At 44.6% G+C, this 19,548-nt stretch overlaps 1 pseudogene; it reads right to left on the bottom strand.

Moving 5' to 3' along the window:
- Positions 1–4,830: 4,830 nt before the first annotated feature.
- On the bottom strand, positions 4,831–17,449 carry LOC115104799 (short transient receptor potential channel 7-like; annotated as a pseudogene).
- Between the last annotated feature and the right edge of the window lie 2,099 nt (positions 17,450–19,548).

Here is a 19,548-nt window from a genome sequence, read left to right as displayed (position 1 = left end):
AGCTGATATCTCAAAGTGCTGTATAGAAACCCAGCCTAAAACCCCAAACAGCAAGCAATGCAGGTGTAGAAGCACGGTGGGTAGGAAAAACTCCCTAGAAAGGCCAAAACCTAGGAAGAAACCTAGAGAGGAACCAGGCTATGTGGGGTGGCCAGTCCTCTTCTGGCTGTGCCGGGTGGAGATTATAACAGAACATGGCCAAGATGTTCAAATGTTCATAAATGACCAGCATGGTCCAATAATAATAAGGCAGAACAGTTGAAACTGGAGCAGCAGCACGTCCAGGTGGACTGGGGACAGCAAGGAGTCATCATGTCAGGGAGTCCTGAGGCATGGTCCTAGGGCTCAGGTCCTCCGAAAGAAAGAGAGAAAGAGAGAATTAGAGAGAGCACACTTAAATTCACACAGGACACTGAATAGGACAGGAGAAGTACTCCAGATATAACAAACTGACCCTAGCCCCCCCCGACACATAAGCTACTGCAGCATAAATACTGGAGGCTGAGACAGAAGGGGTCAGGAGACACTGTGGCCCCATCCGAGGACACCCCAGGACAGGGCCAAACAGGAAGGATATAACCCCACCCACTTTGCCAAAGCACAACCCCCACACCAAAATGGCTGAATGCTTTCTGTGACTAGTTGCTGACCTAACATAATCGGACACTGTAGTTGTATTAACGAGAAGTATATCTTTAAAATGGTGTAAAATACTTGTATGGTTGAGGAATTTTAATTATGAGTTTTCTGTTGTTTTGAATTTGGCGCCCTGCAATTTCACTGGCTGTTGGCGAGGTGGGATGCTAGCGTCCTGAACGATTCCATAGAGGTTAAGCAGCAAGTCGGAGTCAGAGGCCGAGACTTCTCTGGTCTCTACTCCCGTTACGGGGTCTGAGGCGCCGAAGCCTCCCACCATTAGCTCTGACAAATTGAAAACCCCATGTCATTGGCGACTCCATTACCCGCAGTATTAGACTTAAAACGAATCATCCAGCGATCATACACTGTTTACCAGGGGGCAGGGCTACCGACATTATGGCTAATATCAAGATGGTGCTGGCTAAAGATAAAAATGGCGAGTGTAGAGAGTATAGGGATATTGTTATCCACGTCGGCACCAACGATGTTAGAATGAAACAGTCAGAGGTCACCAAGCGCAACATAGCTTCAGCGTGTAAATCAGCTAGAAATATGTTTTGGCATCGAGTAACTGTCTATGGCCCCCTCCCAGTTAGGGGGAGTGATGAGCTCTACAGCAGAGTCTCACAACTCAAACGCTGGTTGAAAACAGTTTCCTGCCCCTCCCAAAAGATAGAATTTGTAGATAATTGGCCCTCTTTCTGGGACTCCCTCACAAACAGGACCAAGCCTGGGCTGTTGAAGAGTGATGGACTCCATCCTAGCTGGAGGGTTTCTCTCATCTTATCTACGAATATAGATGGGGCACTAACTCCCCTAGCTCCACAGTGAGATAGGGTGCAGGCCAGGCAGCAGGCTGTTAGCCAGCCTGCCAGCTTAGTGGAGTCTGCCACTAGCACAGTCAATGTAGTCAGCTCAGCTATCCCCATTGAGACCGTGTCTGTGCCTCGACCTAGGTTGGGCAAAACTAAACATGGTGGAGTTCGCCTTAGCAATCTCACTAGAATAAAGACCTCCATTCCTGCCATTATTGAAAGAGATTGTGATACCTCACATCTCAAAATAGGGCTACTTAATGTTAGATCCCTCACTTCCAAGGCAGTTATAGTCAATGAACTAATCACTGATCATAATCTTGATGAGATTGGCCTGACTGAAACATGGCTTAAGCCTGATGAATTTACTGCGTTAAATGAGGCCTCTCCTCCTGGTTACACTAGTGACCATATCCCCCGCACATATTCTAATTTTCGGTGACTTTAATATTCACATGGAAAAGTCCACAGACGCACTCCAAAAGGCTTTCGGAGCCATCATCGACTCAGTGGGTTTTGTCCAACATGTCTCCGGACCTACTGACTGCCACAGTCATACTCTGGACCTAGTTTTGTCCCGTGGAATAAATATTGTGGATCTTAATGTTTTTCCTCATAATCCTGGACTATCGGACCACCATTTTATTACATTTGCAATCGCAACAAATAATCTGCTCAGACCCCAACCAAGGATCATCAAAAGCCGTGATATAAATGATCTGACAACCCAAAGATTCCTAGACGCCCTTCCAGACTCCCTCTACCTACCCAAGTACGTCAGAGTACAAAAATCAGTGAACCACCTAACTGAGGAACTCAATTTATTCTTGTGCAATGCATTCGATGCAGTCGTACCCCTAAAAACAAAACATATTTGTATTAAGAAACTAGCTCCATGGTATACAGAAAATACCAAAGCTCTGAAGCAAGCTTCCAGAAAATTTGAACGGAAATGGCGGTACACCAAACTGGAATTCTTCCGACTAGCTTGGAAAGACCGTACCATGCATTATCGAAGAGCCCTCACTGCTGCTCGATCATCCTATTTTTCCAACTCAATTGAGGAAAATAAGAACAATCCAAAATGTATTTTTGATACTGTTGCAAAGCTAACTAAAAAGCAGCATTCCCCAAGAGAGGATGGCTTTCACTTCAGCAGTGATAAATTCATGAACTTCTTTGAGGAAAAGATAATGATCATTAGAAAGCAAATTACACACTCCTCTTTAAATCTGCATATTCCTCCAAAGCTCAGTTGTCCTGAGTCTGCACAACCCTGCCAGGACCTATGAGCAAGGGAGACACTCACGGTTTTTAATACTATATCTCTTGACACATTGATGAACATAATCGGGGCCTCTGAACCTTTAAGCTGCATACTGGACCCTATTCCAACTAAACTACTGAAAGAGCTGCTTCCTGTGCTTGGCCCTCCTGTGTTGAACATAATAAACGGCTCTCTATCCACCGGATGTGTACCAAACTCACTAAAAGTGGCAGTAATAAAGCCTCTCTTGAAAAAGCCAAACTTTGACCCAGAAAATGTAAAAAAAAACTATCAGCCTATATCGAATCTCCCATTCCTCTTAAACATTTTTGAAAAAGCTGTTGTGCAACAACTCACTGCCTTCCTGAAGACAAATAATGTATACCAAACGCTTCAGTCTGGTTTTAGACCCCATCATAGCACTGAGACTGCACTTGTGAAGGTGGTAAATTGCCTTTTAATAGCGTCAGACTGAGGCTCTGTGTAAGGGATCTCGTCCTCCTCTTCTGAGGAGGAGTAGCGAGAAGGATCGGAGGACCAAAACGCAGCGTGGTAAGTGTCCATAATTTAATGAGGCAAAATGAACACTGAACAAAAACAACAAACGAACAGTCCCGTAAGGTGAATGACAAAACACTAAACAGGAAATAAACACCCACGAAACCCAGGTGGTAAAAGGCTACCTAAGTATGATTCTCAATCAAAGACAACTAACGACACCTGCCTCTGATTGAGAACCATACTAGGCCGAACACAAAAACCAACATAGAAAAACAAACAGACTGCCCACCCCAACTCACGCCCTGACCATACTAAAACAAAGACAAAACAAAGGAACTAAGGTCAGAACGTGACACTCTGCATCTGTCCTCGTGCTCCTAGACCTTAGCGGTGCTTTTGATACCATCAATCACCACATTCTTTTGGAGAGATTGGTAACCCAAATTGGTCTACACGGACAAGTTCTGGCCTGGTTTAGATCTTGTCTGTCGGAAAGATATCAGTTTGTCTCTGAATGGTTTGTCTCTGAATGGTTTGTCCTCTGACAAATCAACTGTAAATTTCGGTGTTCATCAGGACTCTGTTTTATTTTACCTCTTGGTGATGTCATTCGGAAACATAATGTTAACTTTTACTGCAATACAGATGACACCCAGCTGTACATTTCGATGAAATATGGTGAAGCCCCAAAATTGCCCTCCCTGGAAGCCTGTGTTTCCGACATAAGGAAGTGGATGGCGGCATATTTTCTACTTTTGAACTCGGACAAAACCTCGCCGCTGACCTCGGACCCTCGCCATGGGTCCCGAATGGACGGGAGACTCCGGCAGCGTCGGACAGGCGGGAGACTCCGGCAGCTCCGGAGTGAAGGGCGATTCCGGCATTGCCGGCGTGACAGGCGGCTCTGGCAGCTCCTGGCTGACTGACGGCTCTGGCAGCTCCTGGCTGACTGACGGCTCTGGCAGCTCCTGGCTGACTGGCGGCTCGGGACAGACGGGAGACTCTGGCGGCTCGGGACAGACGGGAGACTCTGGCGGCTCGGGACAGACGGGAGACTCTGGCGGCTCGGGACAGACGGGAGACTCTGGCGGCTCGGGACAGACGGGAGACTCTGGCGGCTCGGGACAGACGGGAGACTCTGGCGGCTCGGGACAGACGGGAGACTCTGGCGGCTCGGGACAGACGGGAGACTCTGGCGGCTCGGGACAGACGGGAGACTCTGGCGGGGCTCGGGACAGACGGGAGACACCGGATAGACCGGACCGTGAAGGCGCACTGGAGCTCTTGAGCACCGAGCCTGCCCAACCTTACCTGGTTGAATGCTCCCCGTAGTCATGCCAGTGCCGCGAGGTGGAATAGCCCACACTGGGCTGTGCTGGCGAACCAGGGACACCATGCGTAAGGCTGGTGCCATGTACACCAGCCCAAGGAGACGCACTGGAGACCAGATGCGTAGAGTCGGCTTCATGGCACCTGGCTCGATGCCCACTCTAGCCCGGCCGATACGAGGCACTGGGATGTACCGCACCGGGCTATGCACATACATCGGGGACACCGTGCGCCTCACGGCATAAACACGGTGCCTGCCCGGTCCCTCTCTCTCTCTCCGGTAAGCATGGGAAGTTTGGCGCAGGTCTCCTACCTGACTTCGCAACACTCCCCATGTGCCGCCCCCCAAGCAATTTGTGGGGCTGCCTCTCGGGCTTCCAGCCGCTCTGCCGTACTGCCTCCTCATTGCGCCGCCTCTACGCTTTCGCTGCCTCCAGCTCAGCCTTGGGGCGGCGATATTCTCCAGCCTGTGCCCATGGTCCCTTGCCGTCCGGAATCTCCTCCCAAGTCCAGTTCTCCAAGTATCGCTGCCACTGCTGCCCGTTACCACGCTGCTTGGTCCTTTTGTGGTGGGTGTTTCTGTAAGGGATCTCGTCCTCCTCTTCTGAGGAGGAGTAGCGAGAAGGATTGGAGGACCAAAACGCAGCATGGTAAGTGTCCATAATTTAATGAGACAAAATGAACACTGAACAAAAACAATAAACAACAAACGTACAGTCCCGTAAGGTGAATGACAAAACACTAAACAGGAAATAAACACCCACGAAACCCAGGTGGAAAAAGGCTACCTAAGTATGATTCTCAATCAGAGACAACTAACGACACCTGCCTCTGATTGAGAACCATACTAGGCCGAACACAAAAACCAACATAGAAAAACAAACAGACTGCCCACCCCAACTCACGCCCTGACCATACTAAAACAAAGACAAAACAAAGGAACTAAGGTCAGAACGTGACACTTATGCATCTGTCCTCGTGCTCCTAGACCTTAGCGGTGCTTTTGATACCATCAATCACCACATTGTTTTGGAGAGATTGGAAACCCAAATTGGTCTACACGGACAAGTTCTGGCCTCGTTTAGATCTTGTCTGTCGGAAAGATATCAGTTTGTCTCTGAATGGTTTGTCCTCTGACAAATCAACTGTAAATTTCGGTGTTCATCAGGGCTCTGTTTTATTTTACCTCTTGGTGATGTCATTCGGAAACATAATGTTAACTTTTACTGCTATGCAGATGACACCCAGCTGTACATTTCGATGAAATATGTGAAGCCCCAAAATTGCCCTCCCTGGAAGCCTGTGTTTCCGACATAAGGAAGTGGATGGCAGCATATTTTCTACTTTTAAACTCGGACAAAACAGAGATGCTTGTTTTAGGACCCAAGAAACACAGAGATCTTCTGTTAAATCTGACCATTAATCTTGATGGTTTTACAGTCATCTCAATTAAAACTGTGAAGAACCTCCGCGTTACTCTGGACCCTGAACTCTCTTTTGACAAACGTAAGTTTGAAGGTTTTATACAAAGCTCTTATACAGAGGACACCCCTCAACTTCCATCAAGGTTTCTTGGCGTTCTTGCTAAGCTTGTCACCAAGCTGTTGGATCAAGTCAGCTAGTTCCTCTGTGGCCTGAGACTTCTCTTCCAGAAGCTCATATCTCAGGCTGGAGATGTCTTGCTTGATCTCCTTCAGCTCCCCTGCAAGGGATGCACGGCAGGTTATTAATCACTCAATCCACTACAGCTCCATGTCACAGTCTTGCAGTTGTAAGAATGATCAGTCTTCCGTTAAGAGGGCGTAACAGCTTTCTGATCTTACATATGGATATGAATCATAAATCACCTTTGTTGATTTCGTCGTCCTAACGCAGTCTACACTGCTATCTGCCCAGCAGCTAGCCAGCTAGCTAACGCCCACCGTCTACATAGCTAGCTACATAGCCGTCTCTGTATCAAAGATAATTGTGTAGTCTAGAGCGATTTTCTAGGTTACCTAGCCAGCTATTGTCGTTCTTTTAACGCAACGTAACGTAATCAACACTGCTAGCTAGCCAGCTAGCCCCTGAATCAACAACGCAGCCACTGCCAGCTAGCCTACAAAGTCAACAACGCAGCCACTGCCAGCTAGCCTACTTCAGCAGTACTGTATCATTTTTAATCATTTTAGTCAATAAGAATAGCAGCACTGTAGAAACTATTACCCTCAACTGAACGACTTGATTAGTGTAGTGTTAGCTTGCTACATAGTTGTCTTTGCTGTCTTCGTATCCAAGATAATTGTGTAGTTTAGAGTGTGTAGTTTTAGAGTGATTATCTTAATTTACCGAGGTTAGCTAGCCAGCTATTTGTCGTCCTTAACGTAGGAGACACTGCTAGCTAGCCAACAGCTAGCCAACGTCTACCGAATAGAACTCAACAACCCGGTCGCATTCCGCCTCGCTCCACAGGTAGTATCACATTTTCATTTCATTTCATTACAGTACAACGGTTTGATTTGTTTGATCGTAGCTAGCTACATAGCCGTCTCTGTATCAAAGATAATTGTGTAGTCTAGAGCGATTTTCTAGGTTACCTAGCCAGCTATTGTCGTTCTTTTAACGCAACGTAACGTAATCAACACTGCTAGCTAGCCAGCTAGCCCCCGAATCAACAACGCAGCCACTGCCAGCTAGCCTACAAAGTCAACAACGCAGCCACTGCCAGCTAGCCTACTTCAGCAGTACTGTATCATTTTTAATCATTTAGTCAATAAGATTCTTGCTACGTAAGCTCAACTTTCTGAACATTCGAGACGTGTAGTCCACTTGTCATTCCAATCTCCTTTGCATTAGCGTAGCCTCTTCTGTAGCCTGTCAACTATGTGTCTGTCTATCCCTGTTCTCTCCTCTCTGCACAGACCATACAAACGCTCCCACACCGCGTGGCCGCGCCACCCTAATCTGGTGGTCCCAGCGCGCACGACCCACGTGGAGTTCCAGGTCTCCGGTAGCCTCTGGAACTGCCGATCTGCGGCCAACAAGGCAGAGTTCATCTCAGCCTATGCCTCCCTCCAGTCCCTCGACTTCTTGGCACTGACGGAAACATGGATCACCACAGATAACACTGCTACTCCTACTGCTCTCTCTTCGTCCGCCCACGTGTTCTCGCACACCCCGAGAGCTTCTGGTCAGCGGGGTGGTGGCACTGGGATCCTCATCTCTCCCAAGTGGTCATTCTCTCTTTCTCCCCTTACCCATCTGTCTATCGCCTCCTTTGAATTCCATGCTGTCACAGTTACCATCCCTTTCAAGCTTAACATCCTTATCATTTATCGCCCTCCAGGTTCCCTCGGAGAGTTCATCAATGAGCTTGATGCCTTAATAAGCTCCTTTCCTGAGGACGGCTCACCTCTCACAGTTCTGGGGCGACTTTAACCTCCCCACGCCTACCTTTGACTCATTCCTCTCTGCCTCCTTCTTTCCACTCCTCTCCTCTTGACCTCTCCCTCTCACCTTCCCCCCTACTCACAAGGCAGGCAATACGCTCGACCTCATCTTTACTAGATGCTGTTCTTCCACTAACCTCATTGCAACTCCCCTCCAAGTCTCCGACCACTACCTTGTATCCTTTTCCCTCTCGCTCTCATCCAACACTTCCCACACTGCCCCTACTCGGATGGTATCGCGCCGTCCCAACCTTCGCTCTCTCTCCCCCGCTACTCTCTCCTCTTCCATCCTATCATCTCTTCCCTCTGCTCAAACCTTCTCCAACCTATCTCCTGATTCTGCCTCCTCAACCCTCCTCTCCTCCCTTTCTGCATCCTTTGACTCTCTATGTCCCCTATCCTCCAGGCCGGCTCGGTCCTCCCCTCCTGCTCCGTGGTTCGACGACTCATTGCGAGCTCACAGAACAGGGCTCCGGGCAGCCGAGCGGAAATGGAGGAAAACTCGCCTCCCTGCAGACCTGGCATCCTTTCACTCCCTCCTCTCTACATTTTCCTCTTCTGTCGCTGCTGCTAAAGCCACTTTCTACCACTCTAAATTCCAAGCATCTGCCTCTAACCCTAGGAAGCTCTTTGCCACCTTCTCCTCCCTCCTGAATCCTCCTCCCCCTCCCCCTCCTCCCTCTCTGCAGATGACTTCGTCAACCATTTTGAAAAGAAGGTCGACGACATCCGATCCTCGTTTGCTAAGTCAAACGACACCGCTGGTTCTGCTCACACTGCCCTACCCTGTGCTCTGACCTCTTTCTCCCCTCTCTCTCCAGATGAAATATTGCGTCTTGTGACGGCCGGCCGCCCAACAACCTGCCCGCTTGACCCTATCCCCTCCTCTCTTCTCCAGACCATTTCCGGAGACCTTTGGCCCCCCAATGGTGGAACAAACTCCCTCACGACGCCAGGACAGCGGAGTCAATCACCACCTTCCGGAGACACCTGAAACCCCACCTCTTTAAGGAATACCTAGGATAGGATAAAGTAATCCTTCTCACCCCCCTTAAAATATTTAGATGCACTATTGTAAAGTGGCTGCTCCACTGGATGTCATAAGGTGAATGCACCAATTTGTAAGTCGCTCTGGATAAGAGCGTCTGCTAAATGACTTAAATGTAATGTAATGTAAATGTAAATGTCATTTTCACTGTCAACCTGAGCCTTTAACACATATCGCTTAATGAGCCTCTTCATCAGTTTCTGTCAAGAAAAGAGAGAATCTTAAGAGACAACGGTTCAAAATGTAGCACTTCTGAGTATCGTCTGATCTTGCTAATTAATCAAATTGACTGGTATGGAGGAAGTACCTGGTATCGAGTAGGATGTTTAATGGTGAAGTCATCCTGCCCTGGTGTCCTTGTTTGAGGTCTTTACTGATTGTTCTGAAACAGAACAGAAACCACACACCTATTAAAAAATCCATTAAAGACTGACAACATCTAATGAGGCAGATTTCCAAACTGGCTATAGCCACTCCCTCAAAGCCGACTTCTGACCTTAAATCGCAAATTGGTCATGGCCGTCTCCCGCTGGTTGTCTTGGAGACAGGCTGTGGCCTTGCACAGCCTCACCAGACAAGCCCTTGTGCGCAGGACTAGGTAATAGAAGGACTTGGGGCTGGGAACCAGGTTAAATGGTGGGGGAAGAGTATGCCCCTCGTCAAAGTAGGACAGCCAGAGTTTAGCACGGGCAAACTTCCACTCCACATCAGCATCCTCCTATTGAGATTGAGAGACCACCAGTGAGAGCATAATTGGAGAGTGATAGGAAAGAGGCAATGACTCATTTATTTTAAGTCATCTAGTATGGTCTGATAATTTTACCGAAATTGCTCGCAACATTACACTCAAAATGGTACATGAATACAACATGAACATAACAGTATAATACTCACACATACTCTAAATGGACATTATTCCCCTTTGAACTCAAAACAGTGATTATTGACATTTGATTTCCTGTGAATTCCCTAGTGGTGTTTAGGCCTATTGCTTCCTAGTCTCACCTCAATCTCCTGATAGGAGTGATTGATCATTGCAATCAGCATGTTGAGCAGTACGGTTACCATGGTTACATTGTAGAAGCCAAAGAGAACATAACCAATGTTCTCTATGAACTTCAAGACCACAGAGATAACTTCAGACAAGCCGAAGATGGACCAAAATAGTCTTAAAGCTCTCCTCCACTCTGTGAACACATACACATAAATAATCAAACAACGCACACACTCACGCATACACACGAGCGGTATACGTGTGGACACAGACATGAACAAATAACACAAATTAATAATAATAATAAATGAATACATCTCTACTTAAAGCATTTCATTTACAAGAATAGGCAGGAGGGTACTTACGTGGTGAAGGCAGGGTTGTACTTGGCACCAAGGTAATAAGAATATAGATTGAACATGCCAATCATGAAAGCCAGGAAGACCATTAAGAAAATGACCATGAACTTGACGATGTCCTTGGCCATCCGGCCGAGGGAGATTTGAAGTGGGCCAAAGCTCTCTTTGGCCGGCAAGATGTAGGCAATGCGGGAGAAACTGAGCACCACTGCAATGGAGTACAAACCTTCGGAGATGAGCTGAGGGTCGGAGGGTAACCACCTGTTCCTTGCTGAGAGAGCGAGAGAGAAACGGAGGCAGCACTTGTTCGTTTTATGACACAAAGGTTACTGTAATGCTACATACACACCTTGTTAGCCTGTAGACAGAGTTGGACCTATGCTATTATTTATTATAATCATCTTTTAATAATAACGTATCACTTGCACTGACCATGAGTGTAATATGCTACATTTGGAGGCAGTGAGGCGTTGCTCAGGTCTATGTTGGGAACATGCATGTCCACATATAACTGGGCCTCAGAGGCCCTCAGGAAGGCCATGAGCCGAGCCGTGAAGGATGCCACGAAGATGGACAGCATGCCAAAGTCTAGTACGTTCCACAGGTGCATGATGTACTCCCTTGGCACATCATCCCAGATCTCCTTACACTCCGACCAGATCATCCCTAACAAAGAGAAGAGTGATTTTCAGTGCAAAAGCCATCTGTTTGGAGCATACGAGTGAAATTATTTCAGTACATTCAGATTTCATTCAGATTATACCATGGTAAAGAGATATGAACAAGGACATATGAATAGACTGGATAATAATGTCTCTCCCCAGAAAAGCAGCTGTTTGTAAATCTGAGTAATTTAACCAATCATCCAATTCATGATGAGCATCTCAGTCCAGGAGAATTGACTGGTTTTGACCCTGAACACCTGAAGAGGGTGGTCTGCTATAGTCTCATTGGAAAGGTTCTTTACTCCCTCGAAGCGGTCCGAGGCATTGATTACCAGCAGTCCAAAAAAGATGGTGAATGCAACAGCATGGGCCACAAACTTCATGACGGGGCTACGGAGAATCTGACCGAACTGATACAGAGGAAATCAACCACATAAACAGCAACCCTCAAACTCATGATATATACCAAAATCAAATCAAATTTTAATTGTCAGATGCACCGAATACAAAAGCTGTAGACCTTACAGTGAAATGCTTAATTTACAAGCCCCTAACCAACAATGCAGTTAAGAAAAATAAGTGTTAATAAAAAAATAGAAAAATGATATAATTAAAGAGCAGCAGTAAAATAACTGTAGCGAGTGGATATACAGGGGGTACGGGTACAGAGTCAATGTGCGGGGGCACAGGTTAGTCTAGGTAATTGAGTTAATATGTACATGTAGGTAGAGGTAAAACATATATATTTTTTATATTATTATTTTTTTTGTTTTTATTTAACCTTTATTTAACTAGGCAAGTCAGTTAAGAACAAATTCTTATTTTACAATGACGGCCAAACCCGGACGACGCTGGGACAATTGTGCGTCGCCCTGTGGGACTCCCAATCACGGCTGGATGTGATGCAGCCTGGATCATGTGTTAATGAGTGATTCTGAGAAGACAATAGAAAGGGGATTGTGTATGTACCTTACTGCAGGGCACTATCCAGTATGCGATTGAGAGGAAAGGAAGGCCAATAGCCACTCCCAGGACTATCCAGCATTTCACCCCAGCAGACTGCTGCCTAAGTCCAGCTAGGTTCTCATACCACAGGGTCAGGAGCTGCTGCTGGCAGTTAGGATGGGCCACAAACTAGAGACATAATGGAAAATAACTTTGACATACTACAACATTGATAACCAGAGGCAGAGGTAGTCTGTTTTGTCATACCTTGCATATTATTGCGTTGTAGAATTCCTACATTGATGGTTGTTAAACAGCTGTAAAACACCTATTTCATTTAGGCCCGATTTCATAAAAAAAAAAAAAAAAAAACTTTATAGGGGATGGGTAGAATGGGAAAATGTACTCAAAAGTGTGTTTCTCATTGTGCCCTTGAGATTGATTGCTTTTCAAATGAAGACTACTGAGTGTTGTTAAAGACAATTACAGACACGCAAACACCAGAGAGAGATTAACATTTAAAATGGCCGTTTGAAAAAAATATGTTTGATTCAGCTTGAGTGAATCAGCTAACCTTCTTGACCTCGTACTTAATGGCCAGTTTGACCCGACTGAGGCAGGGTCGACTGTGATCGCCGGGCAGAGCTTGGTCCACATCCCCATTCAAAATGGCCTCCACCTCCTCCGTGTCTCTGCATAAGTCAAGCACTCCCACCACAAATTCCTTACACTGCATGGATAGCTTCCTGTAGTTATTCTACACAGAGAGAAGAGAGAGAGAGAATTACTGTATGTAAGAATGATTGAAAATGATGCAAACTCCAGGGGTCACAACTTTTGATGGATTGCCATTATGTGTCAGTGTCTCACTTTTTGGTCTGCATGTAAAATATTCTAATAGAAACCTGGAACACCACAGATCAACCATTTCTCCAGTACGAGTTTGCATGCCAATGTTTGTGTTTGTCACACATAGTGGTTCTTTATAATGAGCATGAACTGTGTGTGTGTTGGCCTGCATCTACGTGTTCTGTGTGGCTCAGTTGGTAGAGCTTGGGGCATGCAACACCAGGGTTGTGGGTTCAAATCCCACAGGGGACCAGTACAAAAATAAAAAATGGATTCAAACATATGCACTCACAGCTCTAAGTCACTCTGGATAAAAGTGTCTGATAAATTATTAAAATGTATGAGGAGATACTGTATTTGTGTGTGTCTATATTCATTCCCATTAAACCCCAACACAATATTTGGAGAGGTCAGTAATCAGGATAAAATAGATTAGACAGACCTGTGGAGTATTTTTTTATGAACAGCTCCAGCAATACCAGGAGTCAACAGGCTGGATATGAAAATCCCTGATTAGACTTATCTTGAAAAAGCTACATGAATACGTTGTATGTTGAGGGTGGGTAATATGTTGCAAAGCCTGACATACAGTACACTCAGATATTGCAATAATTTCTAAACATGTCACAAGGTCAATGACTCATTTGAGTGTGTTCCCAATCTTAATTTTCTCAAAGCGGTTCCAATAATATAAGTGTGTCATCACTCCAATAATAATTGAGTGTAGTGCACGGACGTGTATTACCTGATTTGATATCTGCCCAATTAATCATGTCTGTGTGATCAAAAGACTGAAATCAGCTCTTTCAGAAATATCTGCACAAAGCTTTGAGCCCATATTGTTAAATTAGTGAGAGGGTGGAGAGCATATGAGAGAGAAAGCAAGCCAATACATTACACAGATTAAAATATGATTTAACTGTGAACCCCCTTCTTCTAATCCTCAAGCTTGGTCTTTGTGTTTCTCACCTTGAACTCAGTCTCGATGTTGGCGAGGCGAGCCAGCTCGTTGCTGAGCTCCAGAGCGGTGAATACAGGGTCCTCACTAGACAGGGACAGGTAGGCAGCGCTGGCTAGCCCTTTATAAGCATTCATCCTGGAGCGGGAGTGGCTGAACGAGTCACGGCACTGCTTGTCATGACACTCGCTACACTTACAGAAGTAGTCATGGGGCTTCTCGATACGGGCTCCCTTCATCAACAGAGTGTGCACTATCTCGTACTCCTGGCAGTGTGCAGCCAGGATGACCGGGGACACGTCATGGGAGAAACGTGTGCCGTCTTCGTCGTAGGCATAAAAGTCATCATCTCGTAGCTCCTGCTCCAGGGGGCTTAAAGTGAGGCGAAGCCCACCTCCGAATGCAGGGTGGGCCAAGATAGCCTCTACGATACGCACATAGCCCTTACTGATGGCCAAGAGGAGGCCATCGCCCACACGAGCCAGACCCTCCTTCTTCAGCAGTAGTTCTGTCACTTCCAAGTGCTCATTACCCACGGCCAACTGCAGTGCATTCTGGCCCATGTAGTCCACACAGTTGACGTTAAGGGTCTTGGACTCTTCCAGCATCAACACTGGGACGTTCCCATACTCAGCAGTCTAGGAAGCGCTCCTCCTCTGAAGTGAGACTGGTGCCCCACTCACTGAACATGTAGGCTGGCGTCCCTTCTCTCGCACAGTAGTTTTTCTATGATGCATGGTCTCAAATCTGAATGGAGAAAGACGGTGACAAAAAAAACTATTCAGACCAGAAGGAAGATCACAGGATTTGAAGAGAAAAGTGAGTAGAAAAAAACACAACATTCAGAGCAGAATGTTGTTTCCAAAATGATAGTCAAGGAGTGCTTGGATACTTTTTGTTTTCTACAATGGCATGATTATGGAATTTCAGCATGTATAATTTTTAACCTTTATTTTACTAGGCAAGTCAGTTAAGAACAAATTCTTATTTTTAATGACGGCCTAGGGCCAGTGGGTTAACTGCCTTCCGGTTACTAGTCCAACACTCTAACCACTAGGCTACCCTGCCACCCCTTAATTAAGCAATGAGACTCGAGGAGATGTGGTATATGGCCAATAAACCCCGGCTAAGAGCTGTTCTTATGCACTACACAACGTGCCTGGACACATACCACCATCCCTGAGGTGCCTTATTACTATTATACACCGGTTACCAACGTAATTAGTAGTAAAAATAAATGTTTTGTCGTACCTGCTGTATACGGTCTGATATACCACTGCTGTCAGCCAATCAGCATTCAGTGCTTGAACCACTCAGTTTATAATACACAACATCCTTGATCTGAGTTTTTTTTTATTGAGCAACTGGATGACAGGTGTTGGTCTCTATGGAGAGAGGTGTGATCGGCATCTGTTGAATTCTGATGACTTTGATTGAAAGGCAAACGTTTGCTGTACAGTACTAGCTAAGCAAAACATATCCTGAAGTCCTGATGGGGACTTCTGTCTCAATCCAGTCCTCTCTATATAGAGTTCATATGCCCAGTTAAATAAATGCAGCCTCATGGAGTTCTTTAAGTAACCTACACTCAGAAAGCTGTACAATCTGTTCAGTTCAATGACAGCGGCCCAGCTACTTGTAAAATGAAGCGGAAGGATGGGCCCGGGGATATGTTACCACCATTCATAGCCCCAATTCATAAATGGCCCCAAATTCATAAATTGCTATGAATGCAAGGCCTGACAGTCCATGTGATTAACAGGATACAATAGTTTTACACATATTTGGCTATATTATGTTTGTTTGCAAATGCTCGAAATGGGAGCGTTATAAATAATATATCATAAACAGGCCTACTCATAATTTGGATTATATAAAGGTAAGACAGGTGTAGGAAGATAGTTGTACTAGACTCATGAGCAGTGCTGACAGTCATTCACGGTAGGTGGGGCTCCAAGAAATAAATACACAGTTGAAGTCGGAAGTTTACATACACCTTAGCCAAATACATTTAAACTCAGGATTTCACAATTCCTGACATTTAATCCGCGTAAATAATTCCCTGTTTTAGGCCAGTTAGGATCAACACTTTATTTTTAGAATGTGAAATGTCAGAATAATTGTAGAGAGAATGATTTATTTGAGCTTATATTTCTTTCATCGCATTCCCAGTGGGTCAGAAGTTTACATACACTCAATTAATATTTGGTAGCATTGCCTTGAAATTGTTTGACTTGGGTCAAACGTTTCGGGTAGACTTCACAAGCTTCCCACAATAAGTTGGGTGAATTGTGGCCGACTCCTCCTGACAGACAAGGCTCCGCTGATAGCCAGGTGTAGCAATGATAAAGATTCACTCCATGGTGCTGAAAAGAACGCTCTGCTGTTGGGACAGCTTTATGTAAGCCCTAACAGTTTGTGGCACCGTTTGTCACCGTTATAGTGCAATTAATGTATTGTTCAGTGTTGTGTTGTGTAGTGGCTTTGCTGGCATGCATTTAAAAAAAAAATGGTTTGCCCCACCAGAATTTACATACTAAAATGGTCACTCCTCATCATAAATGTATATGTTATTATTCAGGAATATATGTCTATAATATATTACATTATAAGACAATTGAACAGCATGACATATCCCAGATTGTGCCATTTATTAATATTCATAATTTCAAGAAGGCGGTGTAGCCTGCCATGTAAAACAACCAAGAAAATTTTTCAATTTAAGATTGAAATCGCTTCACCATTTCCTGGTTGCTAAAATTGGAATGGTTTGCTTAATTTCAGATTATGTGACAAAATAAGCAAGTATAGTGTAGAGAATCATTGTACCATCTAAACCGCTGTGAAATGTCTTTCCATAACTAAAAATATATTTTCAGCTGTTTGAAGCTGGCATACAAAACTGAAAGCAAAAGACACAAAAATGTAACAACCGGAAGCATTGAAAAAGCGCACATAGAACACATATACCCCTTCTTAGACTTTCAATGAGAATGACAGATCTATAACAAAAATGTCTATGTGAATTTCGTTGGGTCGTCCAAAAAATTACATCTCGCAGCTGTAAATATTGACATTTTGCACATTATAAAAGGCAAGCTTGTTCCTTTGATTTGATATCAAATGTCGAACAAAAATCAAAGTGACTTCTCCACTAACTCAACCTGAAGTATAAGGGACACTCTTGCTAATAGGACATAATGTCCTGGTACTATTATGATGGTGATTTATCTCCCAAGTTTCGCACTTACGTTTTCTGAGTGAAGTTTCTGTGATCGAACTCAGAATGATCCCACTGACTTTCGAAATCGTGCGCCTCGACATCTGAATTCCTAGGGATTTCTTCTACTTGAGTCTGATATATACCGTTGTGGTCCTCATATGTATTCATCGAAACGATTTGTTGGTCGTGATGGTCGGCGTCGCTGTACACAGTGTTATCATACCACACTCCTCTCGGATTCTGTCGTCGTCTGTACAAAGCATCTGGAAGAAGAGTCATACATCGGGATAAAGATGGAGGATTTAAAAGCGGAGTATCATCGACAACAGTTGATGGCAACGGTTGGGGATCAACCTCCCACTGCTGAGGTGCGCTCTCATGACCTTCGTCTCTATTGGGTGGGGAGGAATCCGCGGCTGCTCTCATCATGAGTGTGTGGCTTCAGGGTGGTTCCAACAGTCTTTCCCTAGTCTAGTCCTGGTTCTGAAACAAAAAGATGCAACAAATAGCTACCAATACATCACTCTTGAGCAGTCACAATAAATTATGGGGAGCAAATCAGATGTAAACTGATGTAAACTGAAATCCAAATCAATTGAGATACTTTTGTCTGTCAGCAAGTGGTCATTTTTCATCAACCCATCTCCAAAAAGGTTGACATAAACTCAACTACTGTGTGATGTATAATGGAGGAGGCCCTTTTAACATGTCAGACTCAATCCCTGTTGTGTGATCTAGTGGAGCAGGGACCCATTTATAACATGTCAGGTGCAATAATTGGCGTCTGTGAACTGCCAAATCTTTCATGATGAATTGGGGCTGTCTGTTGAATCCCAACATCCTACTTTGGGGCTTTGGTCCACTTCAAAAGCAGACAGGTCTATCAGGACTGGTGTGTTCTGTAGTGCAGCAGGTAGCGCATTATGCTAATCTAATGTGACACACTATGCACGCAAACACAATTTTGTCTATGCCAGAGAACGTAACTCATTTGGCCCGACAGCTTTCTCATTTCAGCATTGAGAGATATTTCATTACCGAAGGTTGTATTTCGATTTATTACTTGAATGTTATGTGCTTGGGCACTGATCTTGTATTGTGTGAGAATTGATAACAAATCATAATATGTATGCAATCCTGCTTACACCCATCAGTGGCATATCAAACAGTTTCGCAAGGCCCCCCGCAAGGTTTTTGTAATTTGTTGTTTTTGCGGAAAACAGCTAACTGCCTACAATTATACACATTTTGCCATGGGGCAGAGAGAAAATATTGAGATGTATAGCTAATTTCCTGCTAATCTATACATTTTGCCATGAGGCTGAGAGAAAATGTTGCTGTTTTAAAGCTAATTTCCTGTAAATCTAAACATTTTGCCATGGTTTATGACGTGTTCATATTGGGGAGGGGGCCCGACGTTCAAAAAGACAACTAATATATATATATTTATAGTATTAGTGGTACGCCAGTGGCACCCATTCATGTCATTATTTTCAGTGGATTAGATAACAATAACAAATCTGTGCCTATATGGTTTGTATATGCAGCTTTATTAACAAATAAAAATCATTGAAGTTGACAAAGAAAATAGGAAAGTACAGAATAGTGTGCTGGGCAAATCAGTGACAAACAACAAGAGTTCAGAGTCCAGGTTATTATGGGATCCCTCTGGTTTAGCCTAATCAATGGCCTTGTATGACCCTTAGATGCCAGGATCAATGGCTTTGATTATTGGAGGAACACCTCTGTAATGAGTGTCGAACGCCCACCCTGCTCAATTAGAGTGAAAATTTGAAGTTTATGAAACAAGAATCATAATATAAATATGTTATATCACTGAGGTATGCGAAAATGTATCATGAGTAATGGTGGTATAGGCCTACCTGCTGTAAACATGGATAGACACAGAATGCCTGATAGTTCAAATAAACTAATCTGCATAATGAATCTGTTGAAGATCGTCTTTGAGTATCGAAAGACAATGTAACTAAACTACCACATAAAAATAAACAAAAATCTCAGTATTCCAGCTTCACACGATTCTGTAACTCCATCACTGATAGTAATGTGTTGTTTCTGAGAGGAACCTGTCTGGTACACACCCTCACACGCACGCACGGATGGACGGGCGGACACACACACACACACACACACACACACACACACACACACACACACACACACCTAAAGCAATAAAGTTTGATCATCCTAATTAAATAATTTACCCCATGTGAGGCCAGTCTAGTGTGTTTCACTCATTAAAATATAGTTTTTTTTACGCAAGACCATAAAACCATAGTGTGTAATTTCTGTCAGTTAAATTACAGGATATTGAATGTTAGTGTAAATATCCAATTTACAACCCATCAATCCCAAAAGAACCACCATCTATTTCAAAAGTCACAGTTCTTGAGGTGGGGTAGAATATGCCAAGTCATGGGAAAATCTAAATAGCATACTCATTTGTCATGAAGTTGGCCTGGGGGTAAGTTTATGACAGTCATAAATACCTTTCCCCCCCTTTTTCC

Source organism: Oncorhynchus nerka, linkage group LG22 (assembly GCF_034236695.1).
Source record: "Oncorhynchus nerka isolate Pitt River linkage group LG22, Oner_Uvic_2.0, whole genome shotgun sequence".
NCBI lineage: Eukaryota > Metazoa > Chordata > Actinopteri > Salmoniformes > Salmonidae > Oncorhynchus > Oncorhynchus nerka.
Note: the sequence above shows the minus strand (reverse complement) of the source record. Positions and strands in the feature narration are given on the sequence as shown.